Source organism: Panthera onca, chromosome D2 (assembly GCF_046562875.1).
Source record: "Panthera onca isolate mPanOnc1 chromosome D2, mPanOnc1 haplotype 2, whole genome shotgun sequence".
NCBI classification, from domain to species: Eukaryota; Metazoa; Chordata; class Mammalia; order Carnivora; family Felidae; genus Panthera; species Panthera onca.
The window spans coordinates 32463819-32490277 of NC_138349.1; the positions used below are offsets into that span (position 1 = coordinate 32463819).

Here is a 26459-nt window from a genome sequence, read left to right on the forward strand (position 1 = left end):
TTAAAAAGAAGGAAATCTTGTCACTTGTGACAACGTGGATGGACTTTGAGGGCATTATGCTAAGTGAAGTAAGTCAGACAGAGAAAGACGAATACTGCATGATCTCACTTATATGCGGGACTAAAAAAAAAAAAAATCCACCAAACTCACAGATACAATGTATTGTGGTTGTCGGACATGGGGGTTGGGGACTGGGCGAAATAGATGAAATCAGTCAAAGGGTACAACTTCCAGTTAAAATATAAATAAGTCCTGGGGATGTAATATACAGCATGGCAACTGTAGTTAATAATATTGTATTGTATATTTGAAAGTTTCTAAGGGAGTAGATCTTAACAGTTTTCATCAAAAGAAAAAAATTTGTAATTATTTGTGGTAATAAATGTTAGTTAGACTTTTTGTGGCAATTGTTTCGCAATATATACACATATCAAATAATTATGGTGTACACCTGAAACTAACATAATGCTATATATCAATCATATCTCAATTAAAAAAATTGTGTTCCCACCCCAAAAAAAGAAGAGTTTTTCATATATTACTTTCTAGAAGTGTTATTGCTTAATTTGTACTTTTAGAAGTAGTTGCTTCATTTGTTCACCATCGAGGCCCATGATTCTTTTTTTTTTTTTTTTAAGTAGGCTCCACATCCCAAATGCAGGGCTTGAACTCACAACCTTGAGATCAAGAGTTGCATGTTCTACCCACTGAACCAGCCAGGCACCCCGTGTTTCCCATCAAGATATCTAACATTATTTATTGAAAAAACAGACCTTTCACTACTGTTCTACAGAACTTTTTTTTTTTCCTTTATCAAGTATCCACATGAATGTGTTCTATTTACGGGCTGTCTTCTGGCCAATTGTTCTATTTCTCTATACTTATATCAATAAAACACTCTCTTAATACTGTATATATGTCTTGGTATATGATGAGAAATTCTTTCTACTTTCCCTTATTATTCTTTCAAATTCTTGTGAATTTAAATTTACTGTGTATTTGTTTTTTATGTGTCCTACCTTTTCTGTGTTCCCTTTTCTCCTTTTGAATTGATTGTTTTATTATTATTTTCTGTCTTTTAACAGATTGGTATTAATTTATTCTTTATTCTTTAAGTGCTTTATCTATAGCTTATTTTATTCACTCTTGACTTATTAGTGTCTACTGTATATTAGTACTTTATTCTTATTCTGGACAGTGAATAGAGAACATTTTATCTCAATTCAATCCCATCTCTCTTGACTTATGTGCTATTTTTGTTCATGTATTTTAATTCTCCTTATATTTTAAACCCCCAAGTACATTGTCATTACTGTTTTATAATTGATTCAAATTTCTTGCTTTCTAATGTCCTGCAACTCCAAGCTTCCAGCTGGGATCTTTTTCCTTCTGCCTACAAGAAATACCCTTTATTATGTCTTTTAAGTGGATTTGCTGGTGATTAATTTTTTTCAGGTTTTTTTCTGAAGATATATTTATTTCACCTTATTTTTGTTTGGTATGGAATTTTAGGTTGGCCATTGCTTTCTTGCACTATGTCAAAATTATCTTTTTAAAAATATTTTAATGTTTATTTTTATTTTTGAGAGACAGAGCAGGAGCAGGGAGGGGCAGAGAGGAGACACAGAATCTGATGTAGGCTCCATGCTCTGAGCTGTCAGCACAGAGCCTGATGTGGGGCTTGAACCACGAACTGTGAGATCATGACCTGAGCTGAAGTCAGATGCTTAACCAACTGAGCCACCCAGGCACCCCCGAAATTATCTTTGTTGTCTCTGGCGGCCATTGTTCCTATTGCAAAGTCACAGCTATCTATCCAATATTTGTTTCATTGAAGTTAATGTGTCTTAAAATCTTTGTAAGGAGATAATTTTCCTTTGTCTCGGACTTTAGCAGTCAGTTCTTATGTGTTTAGTATGATTTTCTTTCTTATATTTATCCTGCTCATTTTTTTTAATACAAAAACCCTCGGTTTTAGAAATGTTTCATGTATGAGCTATTTATAAATGCAAGAAATTACCCGAAGTTTAGCAGACAAAACCAAAATACATTTATTATCTCATATAGGTTGTGTAGGTGAGGTATCTAGAAGAAGTTTGGCTAGATGTTTCTGGCATAAAGTCTCACATGAGATGGCAGCCAGGAGACTTACCAGTACTGCAGTCATTTGAAGGCTTGACTAGGGTTAAGGATCTATTCCCAGAGTGTCTCACTCAAATGCTTAGTAAGCAAAAAATGCTGGTTATTAGCAGATAATCTCAATGCAATGTCACGTGGACGTCTCCATAGGGCTAGCTAAGTGCCCTTACCGGCATGGCAGCTGGCTTCCACTAAAGCAAGTGATCCAAGAGACCACAAGATGGAAGGCACAGTGTGTTTCATGACATAGTCTCAGAAGTCATACTCCCTCATTTCTATAACACCCTATTGGTTATATATTCAACTACATTCAGTGTTGGAGGGGACTACATGAGTGTGTTAATAGTGAGAGACAAGAATCACTGGAGGCCATCTTGGTGGCTTGGAGGCTACCACATTCCACCTTCTTTTGCTCTCATATGCAAAACATACTCATTCTCAAAAGATTCATCTCATTACACCATGAGTTCAAAGTCCAAAATTCTATGTCTAGATCAGGTCCAGGTGTGCATGAATCATGAGTGTAGGTTCTTAATACAATCCCCTTGAGTACTGCTCCTTTTCATTTGAAGTCATGTGAACTACAGAGGCAAGTTATCTGCCCCTTCCATGCCAAACATAGAATGGTTGGTATAGCAGAGGATAACTGCTATACAAGCTCTTGTTCAGAAAGCAGAAAATGAGCACAACACATGGTCCACAGCAATTCTGAAATCTCACTGGGCAAAGTTTAGAAGTTCTCTGATTAGAACTCATTTCCACTCTTGCACAGACATGATTCACATTGTTTCATGGCTCCTCCATTTGGGCTCTTGGCTCTTAAATTTGAGTTATCTTTCTTTTTTATGAAACATACCACTATTTTTGGTCACACGATTTCCTCAGTTTGCTTCCTGCTTATAAAAGTTTCAGAATCCAAAGGCTCTTTTCCTTGTTACTGTCTCTGATTCTTTAAGTCCAAGTTAATGGTGTTTCTGCCAATACAAATATCTTTATAACTTTGTGGCTATGCTGTGGATGCTATTGGAATTTACTCCATTAGACAGAAGACACACCACAAATCTCTCTGAGGTAAGCCCTTCTTTACCTTTGGCTTCTGCTGATACTGTTGAGGGAAAACACACTTAAGTTTCATATAACCCCTATCTTCTGACTGAATGTCACTAAGACATCATCTGGGACCTTCAAAAGGTTTTTAGAGTAATACTTTTAAGTCCATTGTTAGGTCATGTTTTTTTAAAGTGCCTTGAATTTGAACCTTGCTAGGAAGCTATTTCTTAATTTTAGCATTTTGTGTCATTTGGAGAGGCTGGGAGTTTTTAATTCAATGATTTCTGACTCTTCTCCCCCAGATTTTAAAAATATTTTACCTTTGGCTTATGTCTCCCCTCTTATATTTTACTATAAGAAAAAAGATACAGAAGTGTTGTTCATAGAGGCACATGTACCCCAATGTTTATAGCAGCACTATCAACAACAGCCAAATTATGGAAAGAGCCCAAGTGTCCATCAACTGATGAATGGATAAAGAAGATGTGGTATATATACACAATGTAATACTACTCAGCAATGAAAAAGAATGAAATGTTGCCATTTGAAACAACCTGGATGGAACTAGAGGGTATTATGTTAAGTGAAATAACTCAGTCAGAGAAAGATGGATATCATATGTTCTCACTCATATGTGGAATTTGAGAAACTTAACAGAAGACGATGGGGAAAGGGAAGGGAAAAAAAAGTTACAAACAGAGAGGTAGCCAAACCATAAGAGACTCTTAAATACAGAGAACAAACTGAGGGTTGATGGGGAGGGCAGCAGGAGAGGAAAATGGGTGATGACCATTGAGGAGGGCAGTTATTGGGATGAGCACTGGGTGTTGTATATAAGTGATGAATCATGGGAATCTACTCCCGAAGCAAAGAGCACACTATATACTCTGTATGTTAGCTAACTTGAAAATAAATTATAAATAAATAAATAAATAAATATTTTTTTAAGAAGAAAGAAGGCACTCTCAGTAGTTTGCCTGAAAATTCTCCTTAGCTGGATCACACAGCTCTTCCGGTATATTTTCTAACTTCCATGTTACTATAGGCAACTGTTTGCTAAACTTTGTTTCCATACAACTAGAATCCACTTTTTTCAACATTCAGGAGACTTTTTTCTCACTTTCATTTAAGTCCTCACCTGCTGTCTCCTTGAAGGCCATCAGGCGTCTATAACAAACACATAAAGGGTCTTCATGCTTTCCCTAACCCAGGTACCACTGACTGCCTAGTTCCAAAGTTACTCCATATTTTATGTTTTTGTTATAGCAAGACTCCACTTCCAGGCTCAGCTATCTGTATTTGTTGTTTGTTTGTGCATAGCAAATCACTCCAAACTTAGTGGCATAATTCAATCAACATTTATTATTTCATATAGCTCATGTAGGTGAGAAATTTCAAAGTGGCTTACCTTGCTGGGTTTGACTTGGGGGTCTTTCCTGAGGTTATATATAAGATGTCAGCCAGGAATGTTGTTATCCGAAAGTTTAATGAGGCTTAAAAGACCTGCTTCCAAGGTAGCTTGCTCGTGTCTGCCAAGTGCATACACTGGTTGCCGGCTGTGGACCTCAGTTCCTTGCCACATGGGTCTCTCCATAGGGCTGCTTGAGTGTCTTCAAGACATGGTAGTTTCCCTGAGAAAACGATCTGAGGGAGCAAAAGAGAAAGTTCATGTCTTTTCTGGCCTTGCCTTGGAAGTCACACTCCCTCATTTCCAGCGTCTTATTGTTATACAGCTAAGCCCTCTACATTGTGGGAGGAAGCTACACATGGGAGGAGAATACCAGAAGGTGGACATCAGCAGAGATTGCTCTGAGGCTGGGGAGCACTTTTCACCTTGGGAAAATCTCAGCTGTGATCTCTCCAAGCACTGTTTCTATCCCATTCTCACTTGCCTCTCTTTCTGGAGTTACAACCATAATTATGTGTATATTAGACAATATGTAATACCTTTTCACTTTATTTACTATGCCTCCTATATTCTTCTATACATTTGCACCCTTTTGCCTCTCTGTACCTTATTCTTTTTTAAAAATATTTTATATTTAAGTAATCTCTACACCCAATGTGGGGCTCGAACTTAACGATCCTAAGATCAAGTGTCACACGCTCTACCAACTGAGCCAGTCAGGCGTCTCTCTGTACCTCATTCTTGATGCTTTCCTCTGACTTATCTCACAGTTTACTAATGCATTTACTAATTCTTTTCTTCTTTTAAATGACTCAACTATTTTATTCTTTATTTTTTCTTATTGCTTTCCTGATTATGCAGCTTTTGCTCATTGAGTGTTTACCACAGAGATTACATTATCCACTCTAGACTGATTAGAGTCTCTCTGCAATTAGTAATTTTAACTCATCACAAACAATGAAAGAACTTTACACATTTTAAATCATTTTGTTGTCATAGTTTTCATTCTCTATATATTTTAAGCCCGAAGAATTATTATTATCATTTTGTTAAGGCAACATTCAATTTTATATAGCCACATATTTATCCTTCTCAATACTATTATTCCTTTCTGCATTTCTGTTCTTCCATCTGGGCCATTTTTCTCTTCTCTGAACAACCACCTTAAGTATTTTCTTTTAGTGAAAGTCTGCCTGCAATACATTCTCTCAGCTTTTTTGCTGAGGGAGGGGAGCTGCTGAAAATGTCCTTATTTTGGTAACTTTGTTACTTTGCTTTACTTTTGAAGGATATTTATGCTGGTTATAGAATTTTAGCATAATTTTTTTAATGTTTATTTATTTTGATTGAGACAGAGAGTGAGTGGGGAAGAGGCAGAGGGAGAGGGAGACAGAAAATCCCAAGCAAGCTCTGCACTTACAGCGTGGAGCCTGATTCTGGGCTCAAACTCATGAACCCATGAGATCATGACCTGAGTCAAAATCAAGAGTTAGTCACCAAACCGACTGAGCCACCCAGGTGCTCCTAGAATTCTAGCATAATTTATAGATAGTTTCAACAGCTTAAAGGTATCAATCTATTGCCTGCTGACTTCCACTGACTCCATTGAAAAGTCAGTTGCTGCTCCTTTGAAAATAACATCTTATTTTTCTCAGTTTGCTTTTATGATTCTTTTGAGGGGGGGAGCTGCGGGAGAGTCTTTAACTATGATGATCCCAAGCATTACATTCTTTGTGATTATTCTACCTAGGATCCTTGCACCTTCTTATATGTGATTTTATACTTTATATCAGTTTTGGAAAAATCTCAGCCAATATTTTCTGAAATATTGCTACTATTCTGTTCTCTTCTTCCCTTCTGAGATTTACACACAGTTAGAACATTTCACCATGTTCTATATATTCTTATCCTTGTTCTGTATTCTTCATTCTTTTCTCTTTGTACTTTAATCTTGATACTTTCTACTTATATGACTTCTAGTTAAACTGTTTTGATGTGTTTAATCTCTTATTAAAGTCATGCATTTGTTTCTTGATTTTAGTTATAATTTGTTTCAGTTCCAAATAACCAATTGATCCTTTCAATAGGCTTTAAGTACCAGTTGAAATTCTCCATATTTTTCACCATTTTCTTAACTATATTAATTATTGTTATTTTAAGTTCCCTGATAACTCCAATATATGAATCATCTGTGGGGATATTTCTACCATCTGCTTTTTTTTTTTTTTTTTTTTTTTTTTTTTAAACGTTTCTTTATTTTTGAGACAGAGAGAGACAGAGCATGAACGGGGGAGGGGCAGAGAGAGAGGGAGGCACAGAATCGGAAGCAGGCTCCAGGCTCTGAGCCATCAGCCCAGAGCCCGACGCGGGGCTCGAACTCACGGACCGCGAGATCGTGACCTGAGCTGAAGTCGGACACTTAACCGACTGAGCCACCCAGGCGCCCCTCTACCATCTGCTTTTAATATGGTTTTTTGGTTATGTGGAACTTTTTATAGCATTCCTAATAATTTTTACTGGATGCCAGACATTGTGCATTAAAAATGTAAAGGTTTGGAATAACACTATCTCTTTCTTGAGCCAGTTAAGTTGTCTTCTGGCACATAGATATAGTGCAAGTAGATCATCTTAATCCTGTCTAGGCTTGCTTTTAGGCTTTATTAAAGATGATTTACTTTTTTTCCATTACTTCTTAGATATTTTAGGCTTTAAGCTAAAGCTTAGATACTTAGGCTTTTCTGTGGTTTCCTCTAAAGGTCTGTTGCATTTAGACATTTTCTCCACCTTTACCAATCTCTAACTCCATCCTGCCTCCCTAGCATCCTGCAGCTACTGAATCTCTGTTCAGTTCTTTAGCCTCAAAGATGCTTACAACTTTCACAACTACAACTCAACATGGATAATAGATCTAAATGTAAATTGCAAAAGTATAAAAACTCTAGAAGATGACACAGGAGAAAATCTAGTTGACACTGGGTTTGGCAATGACTTTTTAGATACAACACCAAAAGCATGATCCATAAAAGAAAAAATTGATTAAGTTGGACTTCATTAAAATTTAAAACTTCTACTCTGCAAAATATCCTGTTAAAACAATGCAAAAACAATCTACAGTCTGAGAGAAAATATTTGCAAAATATTTGCCAAAAAAATTTTATTGAAGTTGTATAAAAGACTTTTATTCAAATATACATAGAAGTCTTAAAACTCAACAATAAGAAAACAAACAAGTAAAAAATGAGCTAAACTATGAACAAATGCCTCACCTGAGCAGATATACCAATGACAAATAAGCACATGAAAAGATTTTCAACATCATATATCATTAGGGAAATGCAAATTAAAACAAAATAGGATACCACCACACACTATCAGAATGCCTCAAATCCAAAAACTGACACCAAATACTGGGGAAGATGTGGAGGAGAATTATTTATTGCTGATGGGAATACAAATAGCACAGCACTGTCCAAGACCATTTGGCAGTTATTTACAAAGCTAAACATAGTCTTACAACACAATCTGGGAATAGTCCTCCTAAGGTATTTACCCAAATGAATTGAAAGAATTATGGTTCACACAAAGTCTACACATGAATGTCTATATAGAAGCCTTACTTATAATTGCCCAAAACTGGAAACAACCAAGATGTCTTTCGAAAGGTGAATAAGCTGATGAACACACTGTAGCACATTCATGCAGTAGAATTGTATTTAGCAATAAAAAGAAATGAGCTATCAGGCCAGAAAGACCTGGAAGAATCTTAAATGCATGTGAAGGCAATCTGAAGAGGGCTAAGGTCTCCAGTAGAATCTTGAGTAGTAGTGGAAAAAAAAAAAAAAAAAAAAAAAAAAAAAAAAAAAAAAAAAAATCATACATCCAAACTGTGTCTTAACTTTGATGAAAATACTTCTAAATGTAATGATTAATATGTTTTTGGGAGGGGTTGCATTGACATCAGTTACAACATTAGGGAGCTACCTTTTTGTTGTTGTTGTTGTTTTAATTTAAGAGAGAGAGTGAGCAGGGAAGAGGAGCAGAGGGAGAGAGAAAGAGAATCTTAAGCAGGCTCCACATTCAGTGTGGAGCCTGACACAGAGTTCATTCCTACAACGCTGGGATCATAACCTGAGCCAAAATCAGGATCAACCAGGGTCACCCAGGCGCCCCAAGGAGTTACCTCTTTATCCTAGTTTGCTAAAGAGTTTTGTTTTTTTTTTTAAGATCATGAATAGATTTTGAATATCATCAACAATTTCCCCTATTTATTGACTGGTCATATTTCCAATTTGATATGTTAGTATGGTGAGTTACAATGATAGAATTTTTAGTTGTTGAACCACTGTTGAATTTCTGATGTGAACTTGGTCTGGATGTATTTTTTAGTATGTAGTTTGATTCAATTTGTTGGTACAGTGTGTTTACATCCATGCTCAAAAGTGAAATTTGCCTATAATTTTTTTCATTGATTTTATATGGCCTCATGAGTATTGAGTAGTTTCTTCTTTTTTTTTTATGTTTCAACAGATTGTATATGACAGTGATTAGTTCTTTGAAAGTTTGTCAGAACTACTTATACACCTATGTAGAGATGACATCTTTATTGTAGAGAGTAGAAATTTTAATACTGATTATGATTTTTGAATGATTATTTGACCAGGTTTTTAAAAGATTTTTTGACTTACATTTTCTTAGAAAATAATGTATTTTGGGTAAGTTTTATAAATTTATTGAATATAGCCATTCAAATTACTCTCCTAGGAGCTAAATCCTTCTCTTTCTTTCTCTACCTTTTTATACTGATCTATTTAATATTAAAAAGAAAAAACCTTTTGGTGATATTATTTGTTTCTCTTATCGTTTTATTAAATAATTAAATTACACTTTTATATTATTGTTTTCTTCTATATTCTCTGGGCTAACTCTAAATTATTTTTAGCTTTGTGAGTTAAGTGCTCACTTTATTTTTCATATTTCTTGTGTTCTCATATGTAAAAAGTATAAATTTCCCTCTAAGCTCCACTTTAGCTAGCTTCATGTCACTACTCATTTATAAGTAGTGATTTCACTGGCTTTCATTTCTAAAGATTTCATAATTTCCATTTTGATTTCTTATTTGGACCTTAAGATGTTTAGAAGTGAGGATTTTGTTTCCCAAATTAATTTTTTATTTATTTATTTTGAGAGAGAGAGAGAGAGAGAGTGCAGGGGAAGGGCAGAGAGAGAGAGAGAGAGAGAGAGAGAGAGAGAGAATCTCAAACAGGCTCCACATTGTCAGTGAAGAGCACGACATGGGGCTCGATCTCACAAACAGTGAGATCACAACCTGAGCTGAGATCAAGAGTTGGAGCCTTATCTGACTGTGCCACCCAGGAGCCCCTCCAAATTAATTTTTAAACTATCTTTTTTGCATTGATTTTTATTTTTATTTCATGTGGGTCAGAGAACACTGTCTCTGTATTATCAGTTTTTAAAGTGTTTGTTGAAGATTCTGTTGTGTCTCAGTATATAATTTTTGTAAATACTTTGTGCATGCTTGAAAAGAATACATTTTCTATGTTGGATGCAAAGTATTATATATATTTATTTAAATTTACATATAAAGTTACATAAACATTTTTATAAACCTTTTTTCTGGTTGAGCAACCAGTTTCTGAAACAGAGTGTGTTAGATCTTTATCAGTGGTTTGAAATTGCTTATTCTTCCTCTTAATTATATTGTTTTTTCTACATTCATGTTGAATTATAAAGTTGGACAAAGCAAAGGTCATGATTTTGATGATGGATTATTACTTTTATCATTAAGAAATTGTCTCTTTTGTTGTTAATAATTTCACATTAAACTCTACTATGATATTATCTTTGCTAGATTAGGTCTTCTCGTATATTTATTCCTATTTCTTCACTTTTAGCCTTTCATTATGACATTTTTCCAGATATCTCTTATAAACAGAATAAAACTGATTTAAAAAATTAAATCTGGGGGTGCCTGGATGGCTCAGTCATTTAAGCGCCGGACTCTTGATTTCAGCTCAGGTCATGATCTCACAGTTCATGAGATCGAGCCCCGCATCGATCAGCACGGAGTGTTTGGGATTCTCTCTCTCTCTCTCTGCCCCTTTCGCACTCTCTCTCTCTCTCTCTCTTCCCCCTCTGTCTCAAAATAAATAAATAAGCCTTAAAAAATTAAATCTGCATCTTTCATTTAATAACTATCCTTAATTATTAGACACTTCATTAAATTTCTTCTTTCTTCTATCAAGTGTAGAGTTCACAAAATATTTGATGAAAATGACAAAATGCTTTTACTTCCCTTGTATCTTTTCCTATATATACTATCTACAATACTGACATGTTTCAGTTGCTATGACTGTGAAAAATTATCCCAGAATGTAATGTTAAAAAAAACACCTTGGGGCGCCTGGGTGGCGCAGTCGGTTAAGCGTCCGACTTCAGCCAGGTCATGATCTCGAGGTCCGTGAGTTCGAGCCCCGCGTCAGGCTCTGGGCTGATGGCTCGGAGCCTGGAGCCTGTTTCCGATTCTGTGTCTCCCTCTCTCTCCTCCCCTCCCCCGTTCATGCTCTGTCTCTCTCTGTCCCAAAAATAAATAAAAAACGTTGAAAAAAAAAAATTTTTTTTAATAAAATAAAAAAAAAAACACCAACTTCCATATATATGGATTTTGTTGTTCACAAATTCAGACAGGGCACAGAGGGGATGGCTTGTCTCTACTCTAGAATGTCTGGTGTCTCAGTTGGAAGACTCAAAGACTGGGCACTAGACTCATGTGATAATTAATTTACTCAGAAGTCTGGTGGTGGATGCTGGCTGGGAGGTGCATTCCCTTTCCATAGAGGCCTCTCCATACAACCTTTTTTTGTGAACTAGTTTGGACTTCTGTGCTGCATGGTGGCTGGTTTTGCCAAAGTCAACTTCCCATAAGAGAGAGCTAGGATGAAGCTCTATCCTTATGACCTACCCTCAGAAGCTGATGTGTAACTGCATAAGTGTTACTTCTGTGCACTCTACTGGTCAGAACAATCACAAACCTGCCCACCTTCAAAGGGAGGAGAAATAAATCATGATGAAGAATGACAAGTTTCTGAAAAGCATGTGGAACTGAAAGCATTACTTTCCTACGGATATTCCTATGTCCAGTTTTGGAAAACTCAATCTTGATAACAGTATTATTTAGAGCATATACATCAGACTAACATTAAGAAGTTCTTTACAAACAATACTTACTTAATAATAAATTTTACTAATTATATGTCCACCTTTTTTTCTTATATTTCACTCTTCTTTGCAGAAGTGCTCCTTTGACAGTTTGCTCAGAGAGGATCTGTAGGTGATAAATTCCTGAGTTGTTGAGATGTCTTAAAATATAATTTTCACCACTGAATTTGGAAGATTCTTTGGCTAAGTATAGAATTCTGGGTTTGAAATTCTTTTTCTTACCATTTTGAAGATATTGATTCATGGTTTTTTTTCTTCTTGATTTCACTATTGCTGATGAGAATCTGACCTCAATGATTCTCATTCCTTTTGTAGGTTATCTCTGATAACTTTTTGGATTGCCTCTTCTTCTCCAGGCTTTATTGAGGGGTAATTCACAAATCAAATTGTATAGAGTTAAGGTGTACACCATGATGTTTTGATATATGTATCCATTATGAGTTGTTGACCACAAAGAAGGTAATTGACATCTCTATTATAATCTCAAATAGTAGTTCCTTTTTTTTTTTTTTTTTTTTTGCAAGCACAGTTAAGATCTCCTCTCTTAGAATTGTTTTTTAATCCTTGATTTTCTAAAATTTCACTATAAATTGTCCAAACTTCACCATACTATGTTCAATATGTCTTATTTATTCTACTAGGAAGGCTCCTTTCAATCTAAGGATTCGTATCTTTTATTTGTTATTTCTTTCCCTCTATTCCCTGTATTCTCTCCTCCTGAAATTCTTCATGGATGTTAATGTTTTTCAATTGATCTTTTGTTTCTCAATATTTAATTTAAACATTCCATCATCCCAGTATAGCCTAGAGTTTAAAAGATGGACTCTGAAAACCAGACCCTGGATTCAAATCTTGGCTCTCCTATTTACCAGATGTGTTACTTTGGATGAGTTATAGTCCTTTTGTGCCATATGTTTCTCATCAGTACAATGGGAATAATCCTAGCACATTCCTGACAGGCTTATTATGAGAATTATATGAATTTTAGATCAGTAAATAGGTTAGAACAATGCTTTGAAGATAGTAAGCCATATATATATATATATATATATATATATATATATATATATATATAGTAAGCTATTCTTCTTATCTTTCTTATTATCATTCCCTCCTCCTGCCCAATGGACCAACTTACTACCCCAGTCTTCAGCTATGTCTACTCTGTTGTTCAGCCCAGGTACTGAGCTTTAATTCTCAGCAATTATATTTTTCATTTCTAAAAATGTAAGTATTTTTTGAAAAACCCATTTGTTCTTGCTTTATGTATCAAATACCTTATTATCTAAGAATATTAATTTTATTTATTCGTTATTAGTTCTTTTACTGAGTGTGAGTTTTCTTATTTGGTTTTTCTTTCAGAGTTTACAATCCTTAAGTAACTCATGACAATTGACCGTGAACTCATCCTTGCAGTTGTGATTTCCTACTAGTCCTCAGTGCAGCCTTCTTGGTGGGAGAGATGAAAGCAAGTTGCTTAGGGTTATTGCCTGTGGTATACAATGGGCAGCAGGGTGAGGATGGGCTGCCAGTTTGGGTATCTGAGTTTCTTATGTTTGGTTGCTTCTCACTTCTACCCAGTAACATCAGACATATTGCTTCATCTCAAGACGAGCTTCTGGAGAGTAAACACCTATACTGTAGCACCTGGCTTTTCATTGTATTTTATTACTATATATTATTATATCTGTTCTCCATTCTGTACCAAGAGTCAAACATGGTAGTTGGAATATAGTAAATTCTCAGTAAGTGTTTACTAAATGCACAAATAAAGGAAAAACAGAAATTTAATTAAATTTTAAAACCTGCCATGGCTTGTTTTGAGACTTTAAGGCAAGTTACTTTAGCACACATTTATTACATGCCTCTACTAAGTATTTTATATACATTATCTAATTTAATAATATTCACAATTCAAGTAAGTGAACTATATTCATTAGGGTGTAAGTTCAGCTCCTGTTATAGAGATCTAAGATACTACAGTATATACTTGACAGCAATTCATTTCTCTCTTACATAACAACCTAGATTTAAGAAATCTAGGATTGGTATGGTGACTTACAGTGTCAGGGAACTAAACTCCTTCTGTCTCATTGCTCAGTCATTTGTAGGTTGCTACCCTTGGTTTATGCCCTAATGTGGTTCATCACTATATCTTGATTCTTATCAGTAAGGATGGGAGAGGGAGAAGGAAAGGGCACAACTTTTCCTCTTTTTTTCCCCCTTTTCAAGTTTTTATTTAAATTCTAGTTAGTTAACATATATGGTAAAATTGGTTTCAGGTTGCAATATGATGATTCATTACTTACATACAACACCCAGTGTTCCTCACAACAAGTGCCCTCCTCAATACCCATCACCCATTTATCCCATCCCCCCACCTATTTTCCTCCATCAACTCTCAATTTGTTCTCTGTCATTAAAAGTCTCTTATGGTTTGCTTCCCTCTCTCTTTTTTTTTCCTTCCCCTATATTAATCTGTTTTGTTTCTTAAATTCCACATAGGAGTGAAATCATGTGTCTTTCTCTGACTTATTTCGCTTAGCATAATACACTCTAGCTCCATCCATGTCGTTGCAAATGGCAAGATTTCATTCCTTGTAATGGCTGAGTAATATTGCATTGTATATATATACAACTCTTCTTTATCTATTCATCAGTCTATAGACATTTGGGCTCATTCCATAGTTTGGCTATTGTTGATAGCACTGCTATACGCATGTGCCTCTTTGAATCAGCATTTTTGTATCCTTTGTATAAATACCTAGTAGTGCAATTGCTGGGTCAGAGGGTTGTTCTGTTTTTAACTTTTTGAGAAACCTCCATACTGTTTTCCAGAGTGGCTGCACCAGTTTGCATTCCCACCAACAGTGTAAGAGCGTCCCCTTCTCTTCTTCTTGCCAACATCTGTTTTTCCTGTGTTGTTAATTTTAGCCATTCAGACAGGTTTGAAGTGGTATCTCATTGTGGTTTTGATTTGTATTTCCCTGATGATGAGTGATGTTGAGCATCTTTTCATGTGTCTGTTAGCCATCTAGATGTCTTCTTTGGAAAAATGTCTGTTTATGTCTTTTGCCCATTTCTTAACTGGATTATTTATTTTTGGGGTGTTAAATTTGGTAAGTTCTTTATAGATTTTGGATACTAACCCCTTATTAGCTATGTCATTTGCAAATATCTTCTCTCATTCTGTAGGCTGCTTTTTAGTTTTATTGATTATTTCCTTCACTGTGCAGAAGCTTTTTATCTTGATGAAGTCCCAATAGCTCATTTTTGCTTTTGTTTCCTTTGCCTCTGGAATGTGTCTAGTAAGAAGTTGCTATAGCCATGGTCAAAGACATTGCTGCCTGTGTCCCCCTCTAGAATTTTGATGGTTTCCTGTCTCCCATTTAGGTCTTTCATCCATTTTCAATTTATTTCTGTGTGTGGTGTAAAAAAATGGTCCAGTTTCATTCTTCTGTATGTTGCTGTCCGGTTTTCCCAACACCATTTGTTGAAGAGACTGTCTTTTTTCCATTGGATATTCTTTCCTGCTTTGCCCAAGATTAGTTGACCATATAATTGTGGGTCCATTTCTGGGTTTTGTATTCTGTTCCATTGATCTATGTGTCTGTTTTTGTGCCAGTACCATACTGTCTTGACTTGAGATCTGCAGACATCTCTTATACTCATGTCTCATTGGCCAGACTAAGTCACGTGACCTAATTGCAATGGAGCCTGAATCTTTATTTTTGGCAGTCTTATGTCCTATTAAATTTGAGAGTTCTGTTACTATAGAAGAAAGTAAGAATTAACATTTGAAACCATTACTGTTTATATTTTAATGGAATCTAAGAATACAAAAAACATTTCCAATTAAATTGTGACAATACTTTATCACTTAGAATTTTTATTGTGTATTTATTGAAGTAGAACTTTTTGATTCATTTAGACATGAATTGAATTATATGCCACTTTTGTCCATACATAAAAAAATATATAAAAGAGATATGTAAGCAAAAGAAATAATTTAAGATATTTAAATTTTTTCTTCATGTTCAGAGTCTGACTATTCTCAAATCGCTTAACTCAGAAGCATAAATATCTGAGTTTTCTACACAGTGTTATCCTCTGTATCATAAAGAATGCTTGTAACATATAATTTTTGTAAAAAGTGCCTCATTATTGGGGCACCTGGGTGGCTCAGTAAGTTAAGTGTCCAACTCTGGATTTCAGCTCAGGTCATAATCTCACGGTTTGTAAGATCTAACCCTGCACGGGGCTCTGCTCTGTCAATGTGGAGCCTGCCTGGGATTCACTCTCTCCCTCTCTCTCTGCCTCTCCCCTCTTGTGCTCTCTCTCTGAAAATAAATAAATTTTAAAAGTGCCTATTATTTCCAGTATTTTCTTACAAACAGCTGACATCCATTCTGCAGATTTTGATGCTGGCTATGACTAAGAAAAGCTAGTAACTTAGTACTGATTCTGGACATCTCTGGATCTAACTAAAAATTGGGGTCTTATGAATATAGAAGGGGAGAATGAGTATTAGGGGACAACTAACAGTCTTAGCAACATGGTTATCACTTCCATACTATAATTACGAGGTAAATGAAACCCAGAGAATGGACAAATTTGCCCACTGACACACAATTACTAAGTCATGGAGCCAGAATCAAGTCTAGGTGTGTCCAGCTTTACAAAACTACTCTAAAACACAAATCTGGAATTGATGAGGCTTTGAAGAAACTGGCATACTCATATACTGTTGGTGGGAGTGTAAATTACTATCATATTTTAGGGAATACAATTCAGTAGAAAAAGAATTGATGTGTTTCTGTTTAATTCCAATACTTCTATGAATTGAGTCTATAGAAGTATCAATATAAACGTTCAAAAATACACATATAAGGTCTACATTAGTGAGTCACTTGTTCAGACTTTAAATTTGACACGTACTGCAAATAAGGGTAGGGGGATGGTGGCAAGTAGGTTTGAATTTCAGAGCCAGCAGTGGTAATATTGTCGTTGGTGCAAGCCATAGCGTCTACAACCAGTAGTCACACTACCAACGTCCCCACTACACCAGTTCTGTGATGGGATTTTGAGACTTTGTCTTGTCAGACAGTCTCCAGGGTAGGTTCTCTGAGCATCCCAGAGATTCTGTGAGTTGCCTAGTATTTTTCAGTGAATTCTTTTTCTCCTTAAACTGTTACATTGGTTTCTACTGATTGTAACTAACAACTGTGACTGATAAACTGACCTCATTTGTTTTCCTCTAAAGTGCCAAATCCTTACTGCCTTAGGACATTTGCTCTGGTGCTCCCTCTGCCCTGATCTCACCCGTCGGGTTCCTTTGTATCACTCAGGATTTAGGTCAAATGTCATCCTTTAGAAACAGCTGAGATCCTCCACAGAAAGAAGTGCTACATCCACACTTTTCACTCTTCATCAAATATCCACGTTTTCTTTTCTTCACAGAACTTACTAGTAGGTGAAATTATTTAGTTCACATTTATTTGTTTATTTGCTTATCTTCTCCTCCACACCAAAAGAAACTGCAGAAATTACCTCACCTGGCAAAGAGGCACATAGTGTGGGCACAGTAATATTTGCTGAATTAATAAATGATGAATGAATTTTATATCTTTGTCTTGTAATACTTATGAAATTGGGAATATCCTTTGAATATTCATCAATTATTTGGTTAAATAAATTGGGGCACACCATGCAATGGAATATTATGCACCTATTAAAAAGATGGGTTATGGGGTGCCTGGGTTGCTCAGTCAGTTGAGTGTCCGACTTTGGTTCACATCATGATCTCACAGTTTGTGGGTTTGAGCCCATATTGAGCTTTGTGCTGACAGCATGAAAGCTGCTTCAGATTCTCTTTCTCCCTCTTTCTGCCCCTCTCCTGCTCATGCTCTCTCTCAGGAGTGAGTAAACATTAAAAAAAATTTTTTTAAAGACGGGGTACATTTTATATATCTTAACATAGAAAGAATTCCACAACACTGCCAAGTAAAACAGTCACATGTAAATGAAAGTAAATATAAAGTGATATTTCATATGTGTAAGATGCCTAGAAATAATATGGGAAGATACTAAACAAATTGTTAAGAAAGAGAAGCCTCCGGGGTGCCTGGGTGGCTCAGTCGGTTGAGCAACTGACTTCGGCTCAGGTCATGATCTCACGGTTCGTGGGTTTGAGCTCTGCATCAGGCTCTGTGCTGACAGCTTGGAGTCTGGAGCCTGCTTCGGATTCTGTGTGTGTGTGTGTGTGTCTCTCTCTCTCTGCCCCTCCCCCACTTGTGCTCTGTCTCTCTCTCTCTCTCTCTCTCTCTCTCAAAAATAAATAAAATGTGAAAAAAAAACTTTTTTAAAAAGAAAGAGAAGCCGCCTACTTCTTGCCATATATATATATGGCAATAATCATGTATGCATTGAGTCTTTTGGTTTCAAACAAACAAACAAACAAACTGGTCTGAAAAAGATAGATTTATTAGAAAAATATTAAGGTCTGATATCCTTTGTAATGAAAGGAAAACTTGAACACACAACAACTGAAAGGGCAGAAAGGATACTGGGTCTCAGAAACTCCCAGAAACAAAGATATAAAAATTTTCAGATCTCTTTCCATCGGTCTCTTACCCCAGCTTCTCCATGCATGTCAGCTTCACTCTGTCTCACTGCTATCCTTCTGCTTCCCAAGTCTCCAGAGGGGGATGGTGGCGACACACTAGAGAAATCTGCTCTCTTTAGCTTCATCGAAGACTTCTTAGAACCATCTGTAGAGCACTTTCCTGTAGTTTGTCCTAGGTGAAGGAGGAAGTAGTAATGGGGACAGTTTGTAAAAAAGCACATACATGACTTTTAGACCGGGGCTCTGAATTCTCTCGCCTCAACAGAATACATTTATAATAATGTAAATGATGTAAGATTCCAGCGTTGGACATACATGGTGAAAACTTTTACATTGTCATTAGGGTAACTGACTCTGTCTTCTAGAACACTCATGTCTTTATGTTCACATAATCTACAGGCAACAGCTTATCTTTAAGCATTGTTGAGAAGTCTTCCACAAACAATTTGGGAGCTGTATGTAACTCTGAATAGGGACTGGCAATAGTTGTAGTACTGCACCATTTCTCATAAACCTTGGTTGAATCTTAATCACAGTTATTTGGATCGTCAATATTTTTACAGAATATTTTTGCCCAGTCAGTCCCATAAAAATCCATAAGGTAATGTTTTAAAATTGTTAATATATTGGCGTAGACTACCTGCTGGTTTGTTTTATTTCAGTCTTAACAGAATAAAGGATTATTGCCTCTTCAAAGCGACTCAAATGTCCATCAACTGATGAACGGATAAACAATAACGGGTATAGCCATACAATGGAATATTATTTGGCCATGAAAAGAAATGAAGTACTGATGAAGTACTAATATATGCTACAAATAGAATAACCTTGAAAACATTATACAAAGTCAAAGAAGCCAGGCACAAAGGACCACATATTGTAGGATTCCATTGATATGAAAAGTCTAGAAGAGGTAAATCTGTAGAGAAACAAAGTTATTACTAGTTGCCTAGGTCTTGGGTGGGGGGGAAGAAATGGGAAATTCAAAGACAATAGCTAAATGGTGTGGGGTTTCTTTTCATGGCAATAAAAATGTTCTAAATTGATTTGGGTGCTAGATGCAGGATTCTGTGAAGATACTAAAAGCCAATTAATTGTACAGATTAAATGACTGAATTTTATAGCATGTGAATTATATATCAATAAGGCTGTTTTTTAAAAATGTATCCATACAAAATATATAAAGAATTTATAAAACTCAACACCCAAAAAACAAACCATCCAATTAAAAAATGGGCAGAAGACATGAACTGACATTTCTCCAAAGAAGATATCCAGATGGTCAACAGACATATGAAAAGAGGTTCATCATCACTTATCATTAGGGAAATGCAAATCAAAAATACAATGGGATATCAGCTCATACCTGTCAGAATGGCTGAAATCAACAACACAAGAACCAACAGGTGTTGGCAAGAGTGTGGAGAAAAAGGAACACTCATGTGCTGTTGGAATGGGAATGCAAACTGGTGCAGCCACTTTGGAAAACAGTATGGAGGCTCCCCAAAAAGTTAAAAATAGAAGTACCTTATGATCCAACAATCACCTTACTGCACTACTGGGTATTTACCCGAAGAATGTAAGAACACTAATTCAAAAGGATACATGCATCCCTATTTTTATAGCAGCACTCTTTATAATAGCCAAGATATGGAAGCAGCCCAAGTGTCCACCAACTGATGAATGGAGAAGGAAGATAGATACACACACACACACACACACACACACACACACACACAGAGTGAAATACTACTCAGCCATAAAAAAGAATGAAATCTTGACATCTGCAATGACACGAATAGAGACAGAGTATAATGCTAAGTAAAATAAGTCAGTCAGAGAAAGACAAATACCATATGATTTTACTCACATGTGGAATTTAGGAAACAAAACAAAAATGATCATGCTTGAGAGGGATGGTGGCAGAAGAGAGAGGCAAACCAAGAAACAGACTCTTAACTACAGAACAAACTGATGGTTACCAGAAGGGAGGTTGGTGAAGGGGTGGGTGAAAGGTGAAAGGTATTAAGAGTACACTTATTTTGATGAGCACTGAGTAATATATTGAATTTTTGAATCACTATATTATACACCTGAAACTAATATAACACTGTATGTTACCTACCCTGGAATTGAAATTTAAAAATATAAAGAGTGCTTAAACAAAAAAACAAACAAACAAACAAAAAACATGTATCCATAGACAATAGGTAAAATTGGCAGGGTTGTATTTCAATAAAATTTTATTTATAAAAACACATGACTGGCCCAGGGGCCATAGTTTGTTGATCTCTGTTCTGGAGTAATAAAATCTCATAACTTTTGGCTGGGTATTGACCCACTAGGAAAAAAAGTATTACTATTTCCAGCTTCTCTTGTAGAAGCTTGTGTTCAATTTTTGGGAACTGTCCTTAAATGGAAGAGGTGTGCCGTTCTTTGTAGGTCTCTATCCTTCCTGTTCACTAGAATGACTGGAGCTCTTGCAGCCATCTTGGACCAGGAAGTCACACACAGTGGGGCAATAAGGTCGGAGGAGCCTGAAATCCTCACCCCATGAATCACCATACTAATCCCAAGATAATTCACCAGATTTCTTGAAAGAAAAAAATAAACTTGTCATATTAAAAACATAAAAGGGGCGCCTGGGTGGCGCAGTCGGTTAAGCGTCCGACTTCGGCCAGGTCACGATCTCGCGGTCTGTGAGTTCGAGCCCCGCGTCGGGCTCTGGGCTGATGGCTCGGAGCCTGGAGCCTGTTTCCGATTCTGTGTTTCCCTCTCTCTCTGCCCCTCCCCCGTTCATGCTCTGTCTCTCTCTGTCCCAAAAATAAATAAAAAAACGTTGAAAAAAAAAAAATAATGACTTTTATTTTGGTGCTTTCTATTACTCTGTGCTCATGGCTGAACCTAGGTCCAACTACTAAAGCCTTGAAGAGTTAAAAACTAGCTCTGCTTCCTAAAAGGATTTTAGGAATCCTTCCTAAAAAGGATTCCTCTGCTCTACAGGACAGGAAAAAAAAAAAAAAAAAAAGGCCCTGGAGGGGTTCAGCTTTACCTTGACATGATTAGAATAATGTCTGAAGAGCTCTAAAAAAGTGTTACAAACGAGCTCTAAATATAATATGCTTACTTTTGTTCTTGCGAAGACACAGGGCTACAGTCACAATAGCATATCTTCTCCATAAAGGTATGAGGCATGAAGCAGGCCTAATATTTTCATGACCCTCCCCCAAAGTATCTCTGTGTTATAGAGTCACACTGGTATATACTGAATGTTTGTTCTCTTAAAATTCATATGTTGATGCCCTAACCCCAAATGTTGCTGTATTTGGAGATGAGGCCTCTGAAGACTTAAAGTTAAATAAGATAAGCGTGGGGCCCTGATCCTATAAATTAGTGTCTTTATAAAAAGAAACACCAAAAATACCTCCCATTCCCTCCCTTCTCACACAGGCAATGAGGAAAGGTCATGTGAGGACATAGCAAGAAGGTGGCCATCGGCAAGCTAGGAAGGGAGTTCTCACCAAAAACTGAATTGCCCAGAACCTTGACCTTGGACTTCCAGCCACTAGAACTGTGAGGAAATAGTTTTGTAGTATAAGCCGCCCCAGTCTGTGGTATTTTGTTATGGCAGCCTGAGCAGCCTATACACACTCCAAAGGGAAGGTGTGGAAAAGAAGGTTCTGCTTCAGCATCATTTTCCAGTTACCCTCTGACAATATCCACTTCAATACTGACAATCATAAGCTGGCTTCTCATATTCGGGACCTGCCTGAAATTTCAACTTACCTCTTACTCTTATGGGTGATTTGGAGGGTTTTGGAGGTTCCGTGCTGGGATGCCTTCTGACTGCAACTCCTGTGACATGCAGAATGACCAACCATCCTGAGTTGCCTGGGACCGAGGGATTCCTGAGACTCAGGACTTTTGGTACTAAAGCATGGAGAGTTCCAGGCAAACTTAGACAAGTTGGCCATCCTAGATGAGCAATGCATTCTATTTCCCCCATTCTGCTCCTTCTATAGCCCCAGACTTTCTGATAATCCCCACCACATAAACTCCCTCAGTTGGAGTCCCATTTCTCTTCTAGGAAGTCCTCTTGGGCAAGAGTCAAAAGAGCCCCAGGCCAGCTCTCTCATTCCCACATGTGGTACACATTTGGTGCACGAGAAACACTCGAACATCATTTGCCCTGACAAACTATGGGAGTGACAGCTGATCCCAACATAGCAACTCTTCTTTATTCCTCTGCCCAAACTTCTCACTGACCCATTTCTCCTACCTTAGGATTCTCAGATGTGAGTCAGGCACTACTGTACTTCTCAAAACCCAAGGGAGACATATCAAGTTCCCTAAGTAGTGCCTTTGGAGCCCCACTCGGTAGACTTGACGGGGAGTGAGGAAGCATAACAATGGCCCTCTCCAAAACTCCTCATGAAATCACCTCTTTTATAATATTCTAAGCCTTGAAATTGGTGACAATCTCCAATAATTGAAAAGCCAGTTTTTGGACTGTGGTTACCAAATACAGGGAGCAAAACTGACCAAGGGCCCCAGAGGCTACCCTCTGAAATCTTCTGCCACATTTGCACCAAAAAGCAAGCTTTCCATGGGCTGCTCCAGCCAGGACTGAATGCAGCATAGATAATAAGGCAGACTCCTTCCTAGGAGGACTCCTCTGATGGCAGTTTTAGCTTGAGCATTCCCAACAGCCTTGCCAAATCTTCCTTAGACTGTTCAGCAGCCTGAGACACTTCCACCAACCTCGTCCGACCTCCTTCACAGAGTTTCAGACTTGCACCAGTCTGATGGCTCTCTCAGCCTTCTCTCCTTTCTCTTTCACAACTGTTTCCTCTAACAAATTCTTGTGCACTTAATCTCATCTTAACTGTTTCTCCGAGGGCCCAGACTAACATAAAGATATTTCCTTTGAGAGGCGCCTGCGTGGCTCATTCAGTTAAGCATCTGACTTCGGCTCAGGTCATGATCTCGTGGTTCGTGGGTTTGAGCCCTACATTGAGCTCTGTGCTGACAGCTCAGAGCCTGGAGCCTGCCTTGGATTCCGTGTCTCCCTCTCTCTCTCTGCCCTCCCCTACTCACACTCTGTCTCTTTCCCTCTCTCTCAAAAATAAACATTAAAATTTTTTTTAAAAAGATACTTCCTCTGAAAACATGCATCTTGTCAGGACCTCACCTGATGTTTCGTAGTTGTTGTATTACAGTGCTGCAGGCAACACTCCCACTCCAGTATCCAGTTATGCTACTAATTACAGGATGAACGAATGATATGGTAAGAGGGAACCCCAGGGGAATCTATGGCATTTTACTTTTTTTGTTGTTCAGAACACTCTAGGTTTTGTCAAAATATATGTCTAATTTGTAGGAGTATAATGCTGAAATTTTGGTAAGAATTATCATAGTGTGTGCTCAATGTGTGAGTGGGAACATTGTATATGCAAATCTATTTGAGTGGGCAACAGGTCTTGTGCCAAGACTTAGATAAAAGGTTGTTACATGCTAACTTGGAACTACAAAGCAACCTCAACCCCAATATCCCCCAATATCAGCATTTTCCTTTATTCCCCTACATTTTATATTTTCTTCCTCCCCAATCCCTTCTCATTCTTCTCTTCTATGTTTTCACTGTATTTCTGTGCCACTCCTTGAGAGGTCACTAAAAAGCAACAGTGGGAAGCAGAATACAGAAATAGAGAATGAAACCTTTATTTTGCACAGTCTAAACCTGATAAATAGCTTAAAGCTGTACCCCAAAGAAAGCAGAATAAAAATAGCTTTTTATACTTGTTCTCCAGAATTTCAAGTGCCCCAAATCCTTCTCTTTCTCTTAGAAGAAAAACTTTGATTGTAGGATATTTTTATACAAAGGTGTGTGAAAAACATCAATACCAAAACTGTATTTTGATAACATCCTGACAAAAACCAATGCTTTTCCTAACAGAATTCCTGTAATTTGTGTCAAGGACTGTCATTGGTCAAAATCTGGCAATATGCCTTTGTCTTCATTATTGCAAGCAATTAAAAACGATTTGCTGCGGTCAATTTGTTTATTTCCCTATATTAAAAAGATATTGTAGCAGATATAAAAAATAAAAAGAGAAGAAAAGAATTAAATGGCCACTCTTCAAATATTATCATTCTTAATTCTGATGTATTTGTTTAGTGCTTTTTTCTATACATAATTTATTTTTACAAAAATATTGCCTCGCTCCCATGATATCCAGCACTGGGCTCTGTCCTTCCATGAGGACACGGTGCCCCTGGGACCTTTGACACCCAGGGGTCTCAGAGTTCCCATTCTAAGGAGGTGTTGGGGTGTGTGTGGCTATTTCCCCACCTGGTGGCCTCTCTGTAAAAGAAAAAGAAAAACAAAACAAAACAAAACACAGCAAAAAGAAAAAAAGACCTCACTGGCTATTCACACTTCAGTATTTGAAAGCTGGTTATAGTTAATGTTGACATAAGATCAAAGTACTGGTTCTCAGTCATATTCTAAAGAAATGCAAACCAAGAGAAACAACTGATTTGGTGGAAAACCCAAAATAATAGCTGTCAGTCCTTTATCAAGACCGACTGGACGATGATGACAGGCCTCGAATGGTCCGAACAGTCTTGACTTTACAAGTGCCCGACAGGAGTTAAAATGTTTCCCAGCTCCAACAGTCAGTGCCCAATCCCCACAGTTAACCTGCGGTCGAGGTCAGCAAGAACCCTCCAATGTGCAGACTCAAGGGGTAGGAGACCAAGTGAGATCCCAGGGCACTGGGTTAGTTTAGGTGACCCGGCACACAGTTCGGTCTGTGTCCACCGCAAAGACCACGGTGGCTTGGCACCATTCAGTGGGCAAATGTTGCCGAGCTGAAGGTGAACGCCCTTGCCGAAGCGACCTGCCAGGATGCAAGCACCAGAGATTGGGATTTTGCTAAACGTAGGCATTACGGAGATTTAAAAGACAGGCTCCGCAGCCAAACTGAGGGGGTCAGACCAGCTCCAATACAAGCTGAATGACCTTAGACAATTCACTTGCCCTCTGCGACCCTTAATGTCTCCATAATGGAAAGCATAAAATTTCTTCCTCCTGGGCCTGGTGGGAAGAAAGGATTTAAATGGCACGGCAATGCTGATGTCGAGCACAACACAAGACACTTAAAACTTGATACAAGAACTCGTTAGTGAATAAGACCCAACCTTTCCTGTCACCGTCTCTACCGCACCCGCTTCCGGAGCCCCTTCACCTCAGCCGAACGAGAATCCCTCCGCGCTCGCGTCACTTCCGGGAGACTTTGGTCGGGGCTCCTCGACATACCCGGATGCAACTAACATGGCTGCCATCAGTGAAGGGCCGCAGTGGAGTTCGAGTCAAGAGCTGCCCAGAAAGCGCTCAGAGTTGGGCCTTCAAGGAGGCCTGTCAAAGGACAAAAGATGAGATTACTAAGCGGCAGGGTACTCCAAAAGACCTAAAAAATGTGCCTCCGCGCTTCCTGTTAACTTGCCGCCAAGTGTTTCTAAATGAGCCGCCCCTCTTGGCAGGGTGGGGCCTCGTTTCTTACCCAGGCTTACCGTGTGTGTCGGGTTTTGGTTTCTGTCTCTCCGCGTAGTCCTGGAGTTGGGCGGGCACCGCGGGGGCTAGCCCGGGAGGAAGGGGCGGGCCGGAGGCGAGGACGGAGAGAGGCGGGGCACGCTAGGAAATTGGGGGCGGCAGAGGTTTGGGGCGCCCCACTAAGTGCCCTCGAGCTGCCGTGCCCGTTGGAGTCTTGTTCCTGGTCTTTTGGCCCGACATGCACCTTGCCGTGGGGCTCTTAAATTTGGCCATCGGGCTGTTCCCTGCCGACCCAACCATACTCAGCTTTAGACTTTGACCCTCGAATAATATCCGGGATGTGATTGGTCTTTAAAAATCCCAAACATAAGCAAACTAATAATGTTAGTTTTAAATTTCAGAATTAATAGGGAAACTTAACATGTTGAATATTGGGTTATTTTTCT

General features: G+C 37.8%; 1 long non-coding RNA gene and 1 other non-coding gene across 2 annotated transcripts; one reads left to right on the forward strand and one right to left on the reverse strand.

Moving 5' to 3' along the window:
- Positions 1–4583: 4583 nt before the first annotated feature.
- Positions 4584–26254, reverse strand: LOC132685070 (uncharacterized). The gene is made up of 4 exons (XR_013550537.2): positions 26024–26254; positions 25662–25878; positions 18467–18630; positions 4584–4833 (listed from the first exon to the last, which is right to left on the reverse strand). It is a non-coding gene; the product is annotated as an uncharacterized LOC132685070 (long non-coding RNA).
- LOC132685687 (small nucleolar RNA SNORD88) lies at positions 24679–24767 on the forward strand. The gene has a single exon (XR_009613272.1). It is a non-coding gene; the product is annotated as a small nucleolar RNA SNORD88 (small nucleolar RNA).
- Positions 26255–26459: the final 205 nt, after the last annotated feature.